An 18810-nucleotide genomic window follows, 5' to 3' on the forward strand; every position below is an offset into this window, starting at 1 on the left:
ACAGAATGTTTTACACAGTAACAAGACATTAATATAAAAAGAAACAGGAGATAAAAAACTGAACACTGAAGCACTAAAAATAGCAAAGGTAAAGAGCAATATAGGATTGGGATGTATCTATTTTTATTATAAGAGCACTGACGCGACACGTGAGCAACAGAAAGACTTTAAAGTAGTCAAAGTAAACATGACAAATTTCGGGCTCCCGTCTTTATAGAGCTGTTTTCCTCTGTGTGCTGTCAGTGGATTCTGAAGCTTTGGCCTATCAAACATTTCTTTATTGTGATTTTCAGTCACGCTCTCGCCAAAGTCTTGAAGCTGTTTTAGAGCCACAAACACTTTTTTTTTGCATTTTAAAGTCTGTGTTTTTTTTAAGGGGGGGCTTTGGATTTGATGACATTCACCTTTTGTGTATCTCTGTAATGTGAGATGACACTGATTGTCTCCTTCTAGCCAACAAGCCTCAGCAGACATAGAGAAAATGATTGTTGAGAGACCAATTTGCTGTGTTATTCAGCCTCAGTCGCAGCTAATGAGAGTTTCTGTGTGTGAAGAAGAGGGAGAGATTGGAAAAGAGAGCACGTTTGTGAGGCTCTCTTTGTTATTTGTCCCTCACTGTGTGTTGCTCTGTCCCAGAGGACAATGGGTCAGATTTTATAGCGACAGCGAGGTGCTCGTGCTGTAGAATCACTCCTGATTCATGCAAATGGCTGTACAATAATCTGAATCTAAGGTGAGACAATGTTTTTTCCTTCAGTGTAAGGTTGACTGAATTAGCAGTTACAAAACTGAAGCAGAATCAGGGTCAGAATCAGATTTGCATCTCGGAAGCCAATTTCACACCTGAAATGTGTGTGAACCTGCATTTCCAACCTGCCAGTTTTCTATTATGAAGTCTGTGTGATGTTAGCATGTGTCCTTTGGATTCACAGCTAGCGAGTGGGCAGGGGTTTGGTGCATGCTCCATCCAGGGAGCCCATTCAGCTCAAGCTCACAGAATATTTCCAGTTGCACAGATGCATTCGAAGTGGAAGATATCCTGCCATGTGCTGCACATGAGGGAGGAAAAATATGAAAAAAACTTTTCCTGCATTATACCTGGGGACATTGCAGTGTTTACACTTTTCTGCTGAGTTTTTGTGTTCGGTAACATCACAAATATCATTTAAACAAAAAACAAGGAGACCAAGAAAACATCTTTTTTGTCTTTATGGAAGTTTTATAGGGTTGACTAGACCCTGCTGGTGTCAGAGACAGATTGCAAATGCACTGAACTCTTCTGAATCCTCGAGGAACGTTTGACTGCAGTGTCCCATTATTTTAATAACTAATGATAAGGAAAATTAATTTATTATAGTGAGATATTTTAATGATTAATGTCTTCATTATGTCAGCGTGCTTCAAAATGTAACTGAGTGAGACACTGAAGCATAACTAAAGATTTGTTTCTAACAATGGTGAATATTGCTTTCTTCTTCAGTACTGGGCACAGGCCCTTCATAAAAGCTAAAAAATGTCAAGAGTTTATAAAAGATATTTTTCCATTCTGGTCACAGATGCCGTCTCTGGGCACCAAAACACTGCCATCAAAGTAGTCATAGTAATACTATCAAATTTTCTATAAAGAAATCTTATTATTAAAAGTAGAAACACCACCAAGCAGTTGGTCGTGTCTGATCCTAATGAGGCTAAAATCCAGTCATATCAAATGCAAAAGCAATGACTATCATCCACATGCACGTCACATTTATCATCTGTAAACGAGCTGCTCGCGATGAACAGAGAGCGACGGAGCTGCGCAGTAATAAGGTGGCAAGAAACGATGTGAAGAAAAGGTCAAGAAGTGCTGCAGGTCAATACCTCTGTGTGTTTAGACGGAATTTAATTACAAGTAGACATGTGCCGAGATTTAAACAAACTCAAAAGCTTCATGCTTCTGTGACTTTTACCAAACACCTAGACTGAATATGTGTGTTGAATTACAAGCAAATTACCTGAGAAAGATCAGATTGCGGTTCAGTTTTAAACAAACGGCCTCATTTGTTTAAATCGATACAACCCTCAGCGTTATTACCCAGAAGTGTCACTGGCTCTTTTTTCTGGAGCACTAGATTAATGAACACTTAACCCCATCAAAACTAATATCTCGCATACTGTCTGGGCCAGCAGCAGGTAAAGAATGAGAGGAAGAGTGTGGATACTGGATTCGATCATTATTTTGGTGTCACCAGATGTGTGACACTGACAGAAGAGTTTCAACATTCCCATTTTTAACAGCTCAATGCACAGTGGTACTTTTCACCTGAGCCATATTTCCCCTCTTTGGGGGTTTAAATTATAAATGCAAACAGAAATATCCATTTTTAAGAATGATTGCTACAAACTGTGAAATGGCTGCAGTGGACTTCCACTGAGCAGTGGCCTGCGTCACAGTTCTTGCTCAGATTGTTGTGTGACTGAACGTAGAAACACAAACGATCTGCCCGGCACACATCATGATTCTCCACTGAGGACACTTGTTGGTAGCTAAACTAATCACTGCTCATGCTGCTTATTTTATAGACGCTGACTTTCAGGAAACTTTGCAGTTGCATGCAGTAGTGAATCACCCAAAGGACTAATATGGAGGAAAAAAAGGCATTTCAGTTTGATGGTCGGGTATATTTATTTGAACTTGGGCACTTTCCAAAAACCAATCCAAATAATAGAGGATGAGTCACAAAGGATGGAGGCAGAGATGAAGAGACAGCTGGTGTTTCTGCACTGATTGCAGACTAAAAAGAAAAAGTTTTGGTCCAAATATTGAATTTCCAGTTTGATGGGCACTGCAGTCCTGCAGATTGTTTTTAACTTCTCTACTCAGCTCTCTACGGGTCGGATTGTGCAAACTGGGTTTTGGCATAAAAGTACTGACCGGATTCTTGTAGTGAACTCGAAGATTTTTGCGGTGATCTGAACCAATTCAGAGAGATATGGAGGGGAGAGGAGATGAATTGCCTTAAATGTATACAAAAGTATTTTAAAATTGATGTGATATTTGACCGGGAGCCAGTGAAGCTGCTGCAGGACAGGGATGATGTGGTGAATAGAAGGGGTCCTGGTGATAATACGGGCAGCAGAGTTCTGGACACGTTGAAGCTTATGGATCGATTTCTGAGTAAGACCAAAGAAGCGTAAATTGCAGTAGTCAATCCGAGAAGTAACAAGGCTATGAACAAGAATGGCAGTGGCATGTGGTGTGCCATGTCTATATTTGGCATAATGGACAACGACGTGACAAATGCTTGCAGATTACCAAGCCGCCTAATTCAAAATCTGATCTCACAGATGACCTGGAACCAAAACCAGTGAAACTAATCTGACCTTGGATGGATTTCAGTCTGATCAATGGATTTATGTTAATAAATGTTAAAACATATTTTCACTTTATAAAGTTTCTTTGTGGTGACGCAAACTGGAAAATATTAAATTCATTAAACAGATGTCATGTCAGGACCATGGACAGTGCACAAGGTTGCCACGGCGATCTCAGCCGTGTTGTTCTAACTAAACAAATCCAGAACAAAAAAACTGTCGTGAGACTGTTAACAGAAACAAACTTTTGTCATTCATGCATTTCTGGTTTATCCCTAAGTGATATAAGCTGACTTAGTGTCAAAGTATTTCTGAAGCCTGCTTCCAACATACTCCGACTCTGTCAGGCTGCCACCATAGATCTACATTTAGTTGTATAAATGTGGGTAAAATGTAGATAAATAAAATTGTATAAATGTATAAGTGTACTTGTATCCTTTTCTGATCACAGTTAACAAGCTGTGCCTGTCCACTCAGTAAATTTCCTGCAGCTGAATGACTTCTCTTTTGCGACCTTGCTCTAAATTGTGCAGCTGTTGGCAAAATTAAAATGAACTTTTGTAAATCACCCGTGAAACTAACCACAACCTTCAGCACTACTTGCACTTAAATCATTTTCTCCCTTTTATTTAGTTAATCTTGTCCTGTGAGATCAGTAAAACCTGATGGTCGGAATCTTAACAAATACATACTTTATTACTTCCCACCAGTAACTCCAGTATTCCCTGTCCCAGTAATGAAGTATAAATATTTTGTAGCTGAATTTTGAAGTATCCAGTACCTACCATACATATATTTTTCTACTTTTACTCCCTACAGTTTTACAGATATTCCCACTTTCTACTCCTACATCACTTTAGGTTTAATGATTGACAGGAGTTAATATTTCCTGTTATTCTTGTCTTCCAGATGCCAAACCAATTTGAGACTAAATGGAGAAAACAATAATACTTAAAAAACTGTCCTGCTGGCATATCCATCACTGAGAGATGAAAACGTATCATTTATGCATCAGTTATAGCATTAGACTCAACCTGGAACTGCATATTTGGTCCAGATGTCCATAAATTGTCCATCGAGCTGAAGTATAAGGGGAGTAACATTTTTCTAAGTGACAGGTAATTTCAAATGCAACATCTCTAACAGATTAAAAATCAAACACATACTGTTTCATTTCTGTTAGTCACACAGTGTGTCTGTCAGCTAAAGGCACTGAAAAGACTAACAGATAACTTCACTCAGAGACAGAGAAAGATGTGAGAAAGAAAGGGTTGTTTTTAAAGGTAAGGATTCATCAATAAAACCTAAAATCTGCAAATTTAAAGTTCACATGGAATGTCCTCATTCCTATTATCTAGAACTACACAAGTTATGTTCACTTCAGTCACTTCAGTAGTTTCTCTACCATTTTAAATTAATCTATTATTGTTTTAACAACGATATTCAGTTAGCTTTGGAAGAAATGGCCTGTGGGTGGAAACATCCACCAAAGAGCTTCTTTTTACTTTGAGTACATTTCAGAACCTGTACTTTAAAGTGAAAAAGTAGATCCTCATCAGTGAATCTGTGCTGTGTAGCATATTTCTGTGTTTCTGTGACATAATAGCTCAAGTCTGCACTTTTACTTTAACATGGATCAGTGGCCTGAGGGATTATTTGAAGCTGCTTCATGGTTGTTCGTCACCACATTCGCACTCTAGAGAGGGCTGTGATATCAACAAAAGTCCCCCAGCCCAGGGGTCACCTCATAGATATAGTGGTGATGGCTTTGCACCTAAACCATTATATTATTTTTATTATTTGTTACAACATTTAAAGTCCCTTCACACAGAAAAGACGTTCACAGGTACCTCTCTCTCTCACTCTGCTAATGCATTTCTTTCTTCTGCTTTGCACTGAAAGCCTCACACTGGCAGCAGAATGGCTTTTATTGAGGAGATGCCACAGAAAATGCAATGCATTTGCAGCAGAGGAAGGACTATAATTATGTGTTTACCAAACAAAATAACAGTAATTTTAGAATCTTCCAGACATCTTTAGAGGAGCGGGATGAGACAGAACAGCTAATATGAGCTGCCAACCGCAGTCACACATCCAGACACAAACAGCAGAAGCTGAGAAAGTTACTAATCTGAGAGCTGTTGTAGTAAAACTGAGGATTATTAGCAGGATTTTTGAAGGAATTTTTAAGCCAAACTTTATCATTTAAAGCTTTACCGCACAGACAGACATGTTTTCTATAGCTTATTGAATGTAGCACATAATTTAAGCTGAAGGGGAACTATAATGACAAAGTGGCCAAGGTTTTAAGTAATGAGAACAGTGTATCTCTGCAAGTAATCCCTGCCATGGGACTGCCTTAGACTGGTGTAAGTGTTCAGTTTTACACAGACAAGAAAGGAGAGAGAGCTGCCTTAAAGGGGAACAGACCTAAAACTGTTTGTCTGAGACTGCAGGTGAAATAAGGGGCTTCACCGACGCCCAGTACCAGATAAATTCTGAATATACTTCTTTAGTGAAGTCCAAGAAAAAGAAAACATGGAGCTGAAAATGAGAAGAATAGCTTCCTTTAGCTTTATTTATTTTGGGGCAGCTCCCTCTGTACCAGCTTTATTTAGTTAACATGGGAATATTCTGAGCTGTGGAGAATTAGATTTCCCACAGAAATGCTGAATATGTTCGCTCTGTTGACTCACATTACTTTGAAAACTTCAAGCTGTTCTCAAGTCACGGGATTGAAATAGGATTCTTCTCATTTTGTTAAATGGAAGCAGCGAATGAAAACACAAAACAGGAAATATTTAAGAAAAAAGAGACGCGCTTAGCAGATTCAACAGAAAAATAAAAACTAGAAAGATTGAATTCTGTCAGCTTTTACAAAGAAAGTACTTGGCTCTTAAATCCACCGACTACACACTCTCTCTTTACACTAAATAATTCACAGACATTGAAAAGCTTTGTCCAAGTGCAGGAACAGCCTTGTACCTGTTGTTTAATCCTCCTCCAGTTTATTGACTGACTGTAATGGAGGTCATCTGCAATTTTTCGCTGACTGTAGTTGATTTGTGCACTTAGGTTTCTGTGAAAACCTTTTCATGAATGACTGAAACAAATCAAGTTTAATGCAGGCCTTGTATTTAGTTTGAACTTGTAAAAGACTGAAACGCTGTGAAAAAGCATTTCTCTTAGATTTTTATTTAGTTCCCAGTGCTCTTCCCGGCCTAATGGCTGGTTGGTTGCGGTATTCATGCACCATTCAGTGTGTGTGTGTGTGTGTGTGTGTGTGTGTGTGTGTGTGTGTGTGTCTGTGCACACAGCTACTGAGTGTTGGTAAGTCTTGCTTTTCAAAGTGCTGTTTGTCGTCTACTCACTAAAAATTTCCACAAGAGACAGCGAGTTTGGGGATCGTCATTCCACTGTAGAAACAGATGGAGATATATCAGGTTATATGCTTGACTGTGCATATCTGCTTCATTATTTATTATAAATAAAGCTTTGTCTCTCTTTGAGGCTGTGTTTGCTGCAGTTTACAATAACTTTCATGTAATGTACAGAAGTTACATGGAAACGTGGGATTAATTATTTATTATATGGTGATTATTTTTCATCAAACAAATAATTTATAGAAGTACAACAGATAAGAACTTAATTGTGTGACTTGTAACAGTCTTGGAATAGTTATGTGTTACATTATTAATGTATACAGAAAGGTAATGTGATTACAGTAAGACTGCAGGCCACAGAGGAAATTTGACATTGAAGTAGCAGATTTCAGAGTTTGAAAAGGTCCAAGAACATTTTACACATGTGAGGCGAAAGACTGCATTGAAGTAATAAATGGGGAGATATCAACTCACATCTAATTGACTGGACTGAAATGCCAAAAATGAGCAACTCCAAGGCGCCCATGGGTGCACTGCTGCATCTATTCTCTCTTCTACTACAGCAATGACTCATGCCGGCACAAAGCCACTCTACCGCTGATTGATTTCAGAGTTTTCTCACTGAAAGCAGCCCAGCATTGAAATAAAGCATGAGGCCGCATTGGTGGGGAAGTGCTTTTAGGAACCAGGGAGGCAAGGAAACACCAGCCAAGAATCCAGCCGGAGTAGCAGATTAATGTGTTTAAAAGGCATATCAGGTGCCCAGACGTGAGATGGAAAACTGAGGGAACGCAGTGTGAACAGCAACATTTCAGCAGGATGATGTTTCTTTGGGAAGCTGAAAAATCTGTGTATAACATTTTTTATTTTTCCAGAAGACCTTGCAGTGCATTCCTAAAGCCCTTCTGCTTCTTACTTCCTTACTTTTGCTGTGATGGGGAGGGAGGGGAGGGGAGGGGGGGGGGTTCACACAAGGCTCCATTAGGGTTTACAATTTTCTGGAGCCTGTTAATATTACATATTACTGTAGTTTTCTCTTCAGTGTTAAAATATTCAACAATATGGTGCTGTGTTAAATCTTCACGAAGGTCATGTAGATGTTTTTTCGCAACATATCACCCACCTCGATATTGTTGCAAACCAAGCATCCCCTCAGAGGTCCTCTGTGGAAACACTCAGCATTACACTGGTGGTTCCCTTCATTGTTCCCTACAACACTTGGCTGCCTGAGTATATTTTGCAATTTATTTATATTTTTGACTTTTACTTGCAGTCTCCCCACTCTTCCGTTCAGCGTGTCAATCGATTAATTCTACCCTTTCATTCCCCACTTGGTCAAACTCCAAGTCAAACGTCTTGTTCTGCATCTGGCAACAGCGTTCTTGTTTGTTCCACAGCTGGTGGAGAGCTGGCAGCTTTATGCTGAGCTCACGAAGGCTGCAGAGCAAAACAAGGATCAGTCCAAGACCAGCTGGAGTTCATCCACAGGATGGGAACTTACTGGGGAGGCAGATATGTTTTGTGTTTCTTTCTTTCTGCAAGTGTGGGTGCATCTCCTTTTCTGTGCCCTTCACTAACTCCAGCTCTATGAGAAACATTAGTGTGTATATCAAGCAATCATATAAAACCCCAAATTTTGGAAATTTTTAAATGATTAGACAGAAAAATGATTCAGAAAGTCTGCAGGTGAAACACACACACACATTCATCAGCTGAGGTTTCCCAGCAATCCCATGATCCTCTGAGGGATAGTGTCTAGAGGGAAATGCAGTACATTGTTGTAACTGATAAAACTGAGAGAGCGATGAGACAAGAGGAATGAGACAAGAAGAGAGAGAAAAGTTTGATGTACATGCAAGAGTAACGCATTCATCCCCTTCTTCTCCAGTCAGGTCATTAATCACAGTGCTGATTGTCTCATTCTGGTCATTGTTCAGATACAGGCTAAAAACACTATTTATTGGTGATTGATGGCTGGGACATAAAATGGATTCACAGTGTTGTGTGTGCATATGTGTAATGAAAAAATGGATTTATAGATCACGTGTGACAAATCGGGCACGATATCTGTGTGTAGCTGTGTACGGATTGCCCACTCATGAAACATGCTCATGTTTGGTGGATGAATATCAAAAGAGCTCCCAGTTTCCCTGCTTTTAGTGGTTTATTACTTTTGCTGCTTAACACATTAAATGCTCTGTTCCTTTTCGCAGACAAGAGACGGAGAGGGAGGGTGAGAACCTGATGAAAAGTAGAAATGTGTGGGTACACTCGTGCGTGCTCAGGTCCTGCTGGTTCACAGATGTCTCAATTTGTGCTTTTGCCAGTCACTGATGACATCACCTCCCTAAAAGGAGCCACACCCACACACAGGAAAGATAACACTGCCAACAATAGGCAAATTTGTGGTAGAAAGATCAATTCTGAATGTCAGTGTTTTAAAATTCCCATTATCCTTCTTGTCAGTACATACAGCATGGTTAAGGTTATGGAAAGACTTTTACAGCTAGCGTCCCTCCAGATTTCCAGCCTTCACACATTTACTTTCCACTTCATTTCTTAGAGGACACCTTTTATTCTGCAGTGGCAGCAATAAAAATGGCACAGCATGCAAACCATGAACTGCAGAAGTGTTCAATATATGTGCAGTTCCTTTATATATGGGGCTTCACATACAAATTAAAAAGTGTCTACATCATTCAGTCAGCCCCAGTGTAATGCATTGTAATGAAGATCTAGTATTCTTTTTCTTATGTTATAAACTCATATTTCTTTGAGTGAGTGGATGTCTTAGCCGCACACCTCTGGCACTGAGCTTAAATGCACTACCAGACGCTATCAGCTGTTCAGACCTTCTGTTTGTGACGGGCAACCAATCAGAATAAAGTTGTCTTAAAGGCAGAGAAGCTAAAACATGTCTTGTCAAACAGAACATGGACAAACTCCTCTATAAGATAACAAATACTTATTTTTAACTGTGAATGAAGCAAATCTACTCTTCATTGAATCCAAAAATAAAAAATATGCGTACATGATGTTAACATTTAAAAAAAATTGACAGCTAAGCCTTCAGCTTTCACAGTTGATAGAAGACATTCACTGTGCTTCATATCTTTCTGATATTCCTCCTTTGATGAGGTAGTGATAGTGCTAACACACACGCAGACACACAAAATAATGTTTTTCTCCGTTTGCACATTCAGGCTAAACCATTAGTAAACATGCCTGGCTGCAGGTTTTGCTGGTGATTTTCTTCAGAGGAACACTTTATAATCATTCCTTCCTAAAAATTTGTGTCACCAAAATTTACAGCAGCAAAATCTTTTCTGTGAGCCTCAGCCAGCTGGCTCCGGCTGATATTTCGGAGTAACCTGACAAAGGGCAATCGCTCATTAAATTTCCTTTGACTTGGTAAATGGGATGAAAAAGTGGCACAGAAGGAGGACGTGGCATGTGAAAGAAAATAGAGTAAATTGATCTACTTGTGCCCTGGGCAGTTTTTTCATCACTCAGTTTCAGTGACACAAAGAAAGGTAAAAAATCTTCAACCTGAAACTGAAACAAAACCGAATCTCTTCAGATTTCAGTGACAGTTTGAGGATAATCACTATGCATGACTGCGTGGGGACCAGGGGACCCACAGACGCCGTGTTGTTTGTTCTGAAGGTGTGACAGCACTGTGTGCACGAAGCTGGTTGTCCCCTGTGAGCTGCATGCTGGGAAAGACTCCAGCTAGTGTAGTAGCTGGGAAGAAATTAAGAGGAATTTGATTTCTGTCCTGATGGTGTCATACTAACATTTTATAGTAATAGTGTTCAAAACCTATTGATGTTTAGTAAGCAAAGCCCACATCATGCAACAAAGATTAATGTGTACCTTTTCTTTAAGGATCAGCGGTGTGAGGTCTGCTGGAATAACCAATAATTGGGTTTTATTTAGTTTTGACTTCTTGTTTTTCAGTGGGTTTCCAGAGTGAGTTTGCTTGATTCAGGTTAGGTTTGGGTTTTTTTGGAGGGGGGTGGTGGTTAGCACTGTTGGCTCACAGCAAGGTCCTGAGTTCAATTCCACCATCAAGCCGGGGTCTTTCTGTGGAGTTTGCGTGTTCTCCCCATGTTTACGTGGGTTCTCTTTGGGTACTCTGGCGTCCTCCCACAGTCCGAAGACATGCAGTTAGTGGTGATGGGTTCACTGGAAACTCTAAATTGCACATAGCTGTGAATGTGAGTGTAATAATAAATCAATTATTTATGTATGAATGGAATATCTCAGAGGCAAGATTTGGGGAAATCAGTACAGGTATTACCATAGAAATACACTTTTTCACAGTGGTTGACTCACAGTCTTGTAGATATCCAACATCTCAATGTGCACATCTATCAATGCCTCTTAAGATAAATTTTGATTTAAAAAGAATTAATAAACATTAAAAATTATATTATATTTTCTCTGTATTTTATTTATTTTAGTTAATTTTCCAAGTTCAATTGTTTACGTGGGTCTAATTTTATGTTATAAAGTACAAAGGTTATTATAACTGTACAGGTGCAATCCAACAACACACATATCATGCAGGCCATCAGTCTCATAATTCAAATGGAAATTGAACCAAAGGAATAAACAGTCTAATTCAGGTTCAGTTCAGTGACTCTGATCCGTGTCTACGAGGGCTAGCAGACAGCTGTTTCACAGCATCTGTCAATGAGATTGAAGTTTTAAATATCACGGGGCGACCTTGGCTCAGGGGGTTGGGAAGCGCATCTGTGACCGGAAGGTCGCTGGTTCGATCCCCGGGCTCTCTGTCCTGGTTGTTGTGTCCTTGGGCAAGACGCTTTACCCTACCGCCTACTGGTGTTGGCCAGAGGGGCCGATGGCGCGATATGGCAGCCTCGCTTCTGTCAGTCTGCCCCAGGCCCCTGTGGCTACAACCGTAGCTTGCCTCCACCAGTGTGTGAATGAATAGTGGCATTGTAAAGCGCTTTGGGTGCCTTGAAAAGCACTATATAAATCCAATCCATTATTATTATTATTAAGTTATGAAGGGAAGTCACAGAGCCTAAAACTGTATTTGTACCCATCTTTGTACACATGTTTATTTGTGCTATAAAGTTGGGCATTTTAGAGTCTGTGTGGATTCACACACAAATGTTAGTGTTTCACACGTCCATTAGTGCAAGTCATCATGATATATTAGATATTACCAGGCCATTTATCCAGCTTTAGAAATCAGAGCCAAGTGAGGTGACCGAGCACAGGAGGGCTGACCCAAACACAAAACAGATACATTTAATGAAAGCTAATCATTAGTTAATTACTTTGAAGATTACTTAATTGTCCTTCCCAAGCCAAAAGGTGTAAATTAAGTATCATTTTATCATTTAATCATGCTTTTGAAAGCACAGTGTGGAACAGCTGTGCTGACATCAGTACAGATATCATATATCTATACTGACATGCTCCAGTCTTTGTAGTATGTCACTGTTGAACAGCCTCAAGATTGTGGCTAATGTCTTTGTGTCAAAATGACAAGCCTCTGGATTAAACCTAACATTTGATCAACAAGTTAACAAACTCAAAAGAGACCAAAGATTTTAACTAATGGGTGAGTGGAAAAGATAAAAACTTAAACACAACGGTCCAAGTCTGTAGAGAAAAATTGTCACCTGGCATATAAACTCCAAACTCCTTACCCTTAGTTTTCTTATTTCCTGCTAACTAATACTGCCACAGCACCATCACCAAAAGATGCCATATATGTAAGGAAACCATCAGGGTTTCTGCCACCTGATGGACTTCAGCTACAAAAGAAATAATGCCTTGTTTTTATTAACTCGATCGTACAAGTCAGCATATGTGTGCAGAAATCGACACACTCCACAAATGACAGAACAACAAAGGTGAAAACTGAGGGAATACAAAAGCTTTAAATACACAAAAGGTAATTAGGAAAATGGGAAACACAGCTGAAACTAATCAGGAAAAACATGTCAAGGGAAGCAACGCTGAATACAGCATACAATAGACTGCCTCCCCGGCACCGCCCCTTTGATCTCACTGCACCACCCCTCCCCTGCAGCTGAGCCAGGGACCACACCTCCGCCACAAGAATGAACTGAATGAAGAATAAATTATGCCAACAACATGCAATAAAAACCGTCAAAGTCAAACACTTGGCTGAAGATTCATCTCAGGATTAAAAGCTGAGAATACAAATAGTTATTTTGTTTAAGCTATGACATATGATTGGTTACTGTTTAACTATGCTTGTCAAAATTAAAAAGCTTTCTTCCTACACAGTTACTAAGAACTAGAAACCAAATCAGAAAATATTTGATCATGACATACTTGAGGCCAGACACCAGTGTGCGTGTGTGATACAGAGCAACATTTTGGGGCTGCTGATGAAAGTTAAAACCAAACATATAAGTCCTTTTTGTAAACTCTTGACCTCATTAGACAAAGTGGTTTCTTCCTCTGAGTTTCAGATTAAAGCTTCAAACACTTCTAATCTAGATCACATGATCTTCTGGAGCTGGCGAAGAGATCGAAATAGTCCTTCAAATGAAGAGGAGTCTTATTAGGAAAAAGGGGCTTTGTTGTGAGGCGAGTGTTTGGGAGAGCATCAGGTGGTTTGTTTATTTGCTGACTGAAAGACACTTTTCTAATTCATGGATTGTATCCTGCTGCGTCTCGCCATCTCTGTCATTTCGTCATCCACTCACCATTCAAAGTTTGGATGAGGATTTCTGTGGTGACAGTAAAATAACAGCCAGCCATCTAAAGGACAGTTACTCTGAAAAATGATTGTGTTTGTGTACCAGAAAATGAACATTGAGAGAGAAAGACAGAACTGAGAGAGAAAGCGATGGGCTGAGAGGCAGAGAGAGGGTAGAAATAGATGGAGAAAAGCACCAGGGACCATAAAGCATCTCCCCTCTGGAAGTGTATTGCTGCGACAGCTAATACAGTCTGCTTTAAAAGACCAGAGACAAGTCTGTTAGACTGCTGACTATTTTCAAAGTACCCAGGAGTGGCATCTGTCCTTGAGTTAGCGCTCTCTAAGCCTTTACCAAATGTCTCACAAATTTTAGCTTTTAACATGGCTTTAACCCAGCAGACCTGCAGGTGTTCCACATCATCTGGTTTTCGGTGTTAAACACACTGTTGCAAGCTTACATTGTGTTAAAAGAAAATGCACCATTTGAAGACTCACATTTTGTTGAAAAAAAGCTCAAAATAAAATAACTTTGAGTGCTGCTTATTTCCATGGCAGCCATCTAAATATATGGTTGAATTCCTGCACGTGGGTTTATTAGCAACCCGTTTTTCTTAGCAGACAGCAGTTGTCTTTGTCTTCCTCTGTCTATGTGAGGGTTACATTGTTGCATGTCAGATCGCATACTTCCACACATATCTACATTTCTTCATGTGCATTATGAATACCCACGTGGTGTGCACGGTAACATGCTTCAAACACGCTTCAAACTCAGCTTCACTGTCTATGCTCGCTAGTGTAAGGAAAGCAACCACCAGTCGATTTTATCCAGCAGCATGAAGATAAAACATCTTTTGTCAAAGCTGGGAAGGCACCAAAAGAAAGCTGCAGCCGATCCAGGAGAGAAGGACAACCGCTGCCTAAGCGAAAACCTGCAGTGATCCCGTACGTGTCAGGAGTATCGGAGCAGTTGAGACGCATTTTTTCTAAACACCGGGTCTCTGCGGCTTTTAAACCCCAAGGATCGGGTCCCGCAACACAAACAGAGTAACATAGTGTACGCTGTTAAGTGCCAGGAGGATTGCCAGGATTTATACATCGGGGAAACCAAACAACCTCTGGCGAAGCGGATGGCACAACACAGAAGAGCTACCTCGTCAGGCCAGGACTCTGCAGTCTATTTACACCTACAGGCCAGTGGACACTCTTTCAATGATGAGGATGTAACATCCTGGACAGGGAGGAACGCTGGTTTGAGGGCGGAGTCAAGGAGGCCATTTACGTGAAAAGGGAAAGACCATCTCTGAATCGAGGAGGGGCCTAAGGGTACATCTGTCACCATCTTACAATGCTGTGATTGCAGCCATTCCCCAACTCTCTGTGAATGGTACTCATGGTCATTGATCAGGGGCCTTTGATCAGTGGTTGTTGATCAATGTCATGAGAATTTACATAATTAAGATTAAGGAACTGACCTCCCAGCCCATTGTTCCTTCGCTGGGCTGGTTTCAGTCATTATGCAAATGTACTGTTTATAAGATTGGAGAAACCTGCAGTCTGCTGAGACTGAAGAAGTCACTTGGATGAGTGACGAAACGTTTCTCCCACAAAAGGCTACGTCCAGATGAACAGAATCAACTTTTGGAGATTTTCTTTCCAAGCTCCTTAGACCTTTGTTAGAAGGAAATTAATCTCAGTACGCTGTGCTGACGGATTCACTTTTAATTGAGGATGCACAGGTGTATCCTTTGCAGAAGTGTTTTTACCTTCAGTGTAAAAAGGAGGTGTACAAACGAGAGTTGATGGATGAATGGATAGGTGGGTGGATGGCAGAAGGAGGACTCCTTAAACAACCATTTCTTTGTTTTCATGAAATGTTTGAGCTATTTAAGATGATTGACTTTGTGAAGAAACTCGTCACTTCTACACTTTACTGTTTATGTTCTGTTGATGATACATTTATAGCTTGTAAATGTAAGTAAAGTAGCCTTAAATATAAATCTGTGATCATAAAATCTGTGATCATAAAACACAACAGCAGTCGTAATACAAGCTTCTGCCACACCTTATATTTAATTGAAATTGCTTTAAAATGAGGCTTTTTGGAGGATGTCTCACTTTTTTGTTAAACGCCTCTCGGCTTGTGCCGCTTCCTCACCTCCTCCTGTCACATTTGGTGGCAGGAACTGAGAAGCACAGAGAGGTTTCAAGGAGAGGAATCAAGTGTTTGAAGCACTCAAGATTGCATTGATCTGTATGATAGAGAATCTAGAGAGACAGACTCTATTATTTAGTTCATCTGTGCCTTATTATATTTTGTCAGATTGTGCAGTTTTTGTCTGTGTGCGTTTGCACACACTCTATGTGAGGCCTCTCAGTTTGGTTTTCCTAATCTCCCATTTGGGGAGAATTAAAGTCCAAAACTGTTGGTCCTTCAAATAGAAGGAATATAAGTTAATTTTACAATATTAAGAGTCAAAAGCTGCTGTTATCTGAAATTTGAGTGAAAAACTGAGTGAAACAAAGAAGTTTTATGTTCCTCGCTGTGTCAGAGTGACCATAATAAGGACTGTTATTCTTGTTTCTGTGCTTCACGTTAAAAAAAATATAATTAAACTGAGAATATTGTGATAAATTGTTTAATTATTATCTCTATAGAACTACACAATGAAACAGTTCAAAAAGAGACCTGGCTTTGAAGCGTCTCTAAAAAGAGCAATTCAGGATGATCCTGTCTACATTTATTTTGTTCCTGAGGCTCAACTAACAAACACAAAAGCCCCAAAGTGACAATTTGGGAACGCAAAACTTTGAAGTAGTGGAAAGATGGAGGCATGGTTGAATGCACTGGTGTTATTTCCACTGTAGTAAAAAAAAAAAGGCCCAGGTTTTGTTCTTTGAGCAGCAGCATGTGGTGTGACAGACTGCCTCTCACCCTGTTTCACCTGGATGACCAGAAAAAAAAAAGTCAAAGGACCCTTTTTACATGAACTGTTTGCTTTTCAGAAGCAGTTAGAGTCATAGTCATGTTTCTTCACCACACTGGTAGTTCACTGGCTGCTGCCACAGTAAAATCTGTGCAGCTTTTGTCAGTTTAAGTAGTTTCAAGGTTGATTTACTTGGAAAATCTGGCAGCTGCTCCAAAACTAAACGGGAAAATGGTGTACAAAATACAAAATACGATAAATCAGCTTTTTTTTTTTGTTTGTTTGTTTGTTTAATGTCCTCGTGTGTGCTTTCTCCTGAAAACTCACATAGTGTTTGTTGCTGTGAAACCTGTATGGCTGAAATAAAATCCTCATCCTGCCCTGTCATTTTCACCACAAATTACTTATTGATATGAAACATTGATTTGTCATTTACTGCTGTTATTTGCTCAGGGGAGAATAGAGCAAGAGAGGGAGAGAGGACTGAGTCGCCTTTAAAAGATAGAAAAAGCTTGCCAGCAGGGTTTCATACATCATCCAGGAGTCTGAGACGAAGGTTTTCATTCGTCAGTCTCACATTCATCTGCTGGAGCAGACGTTCAGGCTGTAATTAATCCAGCCGTCTAAACTCTACAGCAATTTGTGTTTTACTCGTGTTACATGTCTGGAAACACATGAGCTAGATTCCTGATATTTATTATTTATTTATTTATTTATTTATTTTTTTTTGTTCCCGCCTGTCCCGTTTGGCTCTTTTGCCATCAGAATTATTGTCTAAAGGTAAAGAAAGATGCCCAACGGATTTACTTTACCAAATGGACCATCCCAGCCTTGCCGTATTGGTCTATTTGATTCACCTTTGTTTTTATTGTTCATTTTAATTTATTTTTTCTTGCTACACACGGGACAGACATGACTGGGGAAAGAAAGAGAGGTAGGGAAAGAAAAACAGCGGGGAAGAGGGACGGTCAAAAAACAAAAACCAACAAAACAGACAAAAAATAAATATATCAATCACCTGGATCACCTGTTGAGAAAGAAAAAAGAGAAAACAAGCAAAAAAAGAGAGCAATATAATAAACAACATCATCGCGATGATCTAGGTGAATATAACAGTAAATACTAAATATTAAATATTATTGTGCAGCACGTAAGATCGACAGCGCACAGGGTGCTTTGAGTTAGCAGCCAAAAAGGGTGTAGTTTGTGTGTGTGAGCACCCGTGTGTACACCTGTGAGCATGAGCGCACTTGTATTTAAAAGGTTCCTTCATGTAATGATCTGCTAGAGGGTGTGGGGGGGCCACAGCCCCGTCCACCAGGGCATGAAGCAGGTATGGAGGAGATCCAGGCTCCAGACATCCAGACATGCCCTCAGAGCACAAGAGACCAAGGAAGACCAACGGAGGGGCAGCCGGAAAGAGCTGAGGAGAGCCCCAGATGAGGGTTCACTCAGCAGCCGCGGAGCAGAAGCCAGGGGGGGTTGCAGTGAAGTGCCCCTAAGCTCCGCCGGCAGCCAGCTGTGCCAGAGTGACCGAGCCCCAGGCCGAGAGGTCGAGGGCACCCCACCCCCGAAGGGGCCCGAGCGAGCCCCAGGCTCCAGGCCCCGACAAGCAGCCACCAGGAGTGAGCTGGGGTGTACCTGGACGCCCATCGCCGGACACAAAGAACCACCAATGCACGGATGTCTGAGGGCGTCTGCCACTGGCAGAGGAAGTGGTGGGGGGAGATAGGCCTCCATACCTTGGAAGGCCTGAGATGTCCCCAGAGAGGTGGCGTCTGATACCCGACCTGACATATAGACACAGACCCCCCCCCGCTCCAACAGGCCAGAGAACGGGGGTGTGAGAAGACTCCAAACCTCTCTCCGCCCGCTCATATGTAGTGTTGATGCATGTGTGTTCTAAGGTGCATTTAAAACCCAGGAGGGCATGGAGCTACCTGCCAGAGAGCAGCAGGTAAGCGCATAGCCCCTCCTGATAGCCCTCAATGTCTACGTGTATTTAAAATTGAGAGGTGGGCAACGACGCCAGGGGTGAGGTGTACACCCCGATGGTCTTCTGGATGCCGTGTAGCGTGCCCACCCCCAAGGTCCTATATGAATGTGTTATGAGAGTGTGAGTAATGTGAATGTCTAAGTTGTGAGATAAAATTGAGGCACAGGCAGCCAGAAGGGGACAGAGGGGGGGATGCCTCCCCTGCACCCTGGTGACACACCTTTACCCCAAGGACCTGCATGTGTGGGTGATTGCGGTGGAGCGGGAAGAGGGAGGCAGCTGGAGATGGGGAGGGAAGGAAGGGACATATTCTTGATTTCCATCAAGCAGCAGCCTGTCAAGCTGAAAAAACAGTGTGGAAACGGTAAAAACTGCAGTTTCTGTAATGGCCACTTGAGTGAGTCAATAGTCCTGAGATAAAATATGAATGAATGAATG

General features: G+C 40.9%; 1 protein-coding gene across 2 annotated transcripts in view; it reads left to right on the forward strand.

Moving 5' to 3' along the window:
• The window catches only part of slc8a2b (solute carrier family 8 member 2b), a 201268-nt gene that overhangs the window by 110817 nt on the left and 71641 nt on the right, over positions 1-18810 (forward strand). The gene's annotated exons all lie outside the window — the stretch shown is intronic.

The sequence above is a fragment of the Perissodus microlepis genome, chromosome 14 (genome assembly GCF_051167445.1).
Source record: "Perissodus microlepis isolate ML-2025 ecotype Zambia chromosome 14, ASM5116744v1, whole genome shotgun sequence".
NCBI classification, from domain to species: Eukaryota; Metazoa; Chordata; class Actinopteri; order Cichliformes; family Cichlidae; genus Perissodus; species Perissodus microlepis.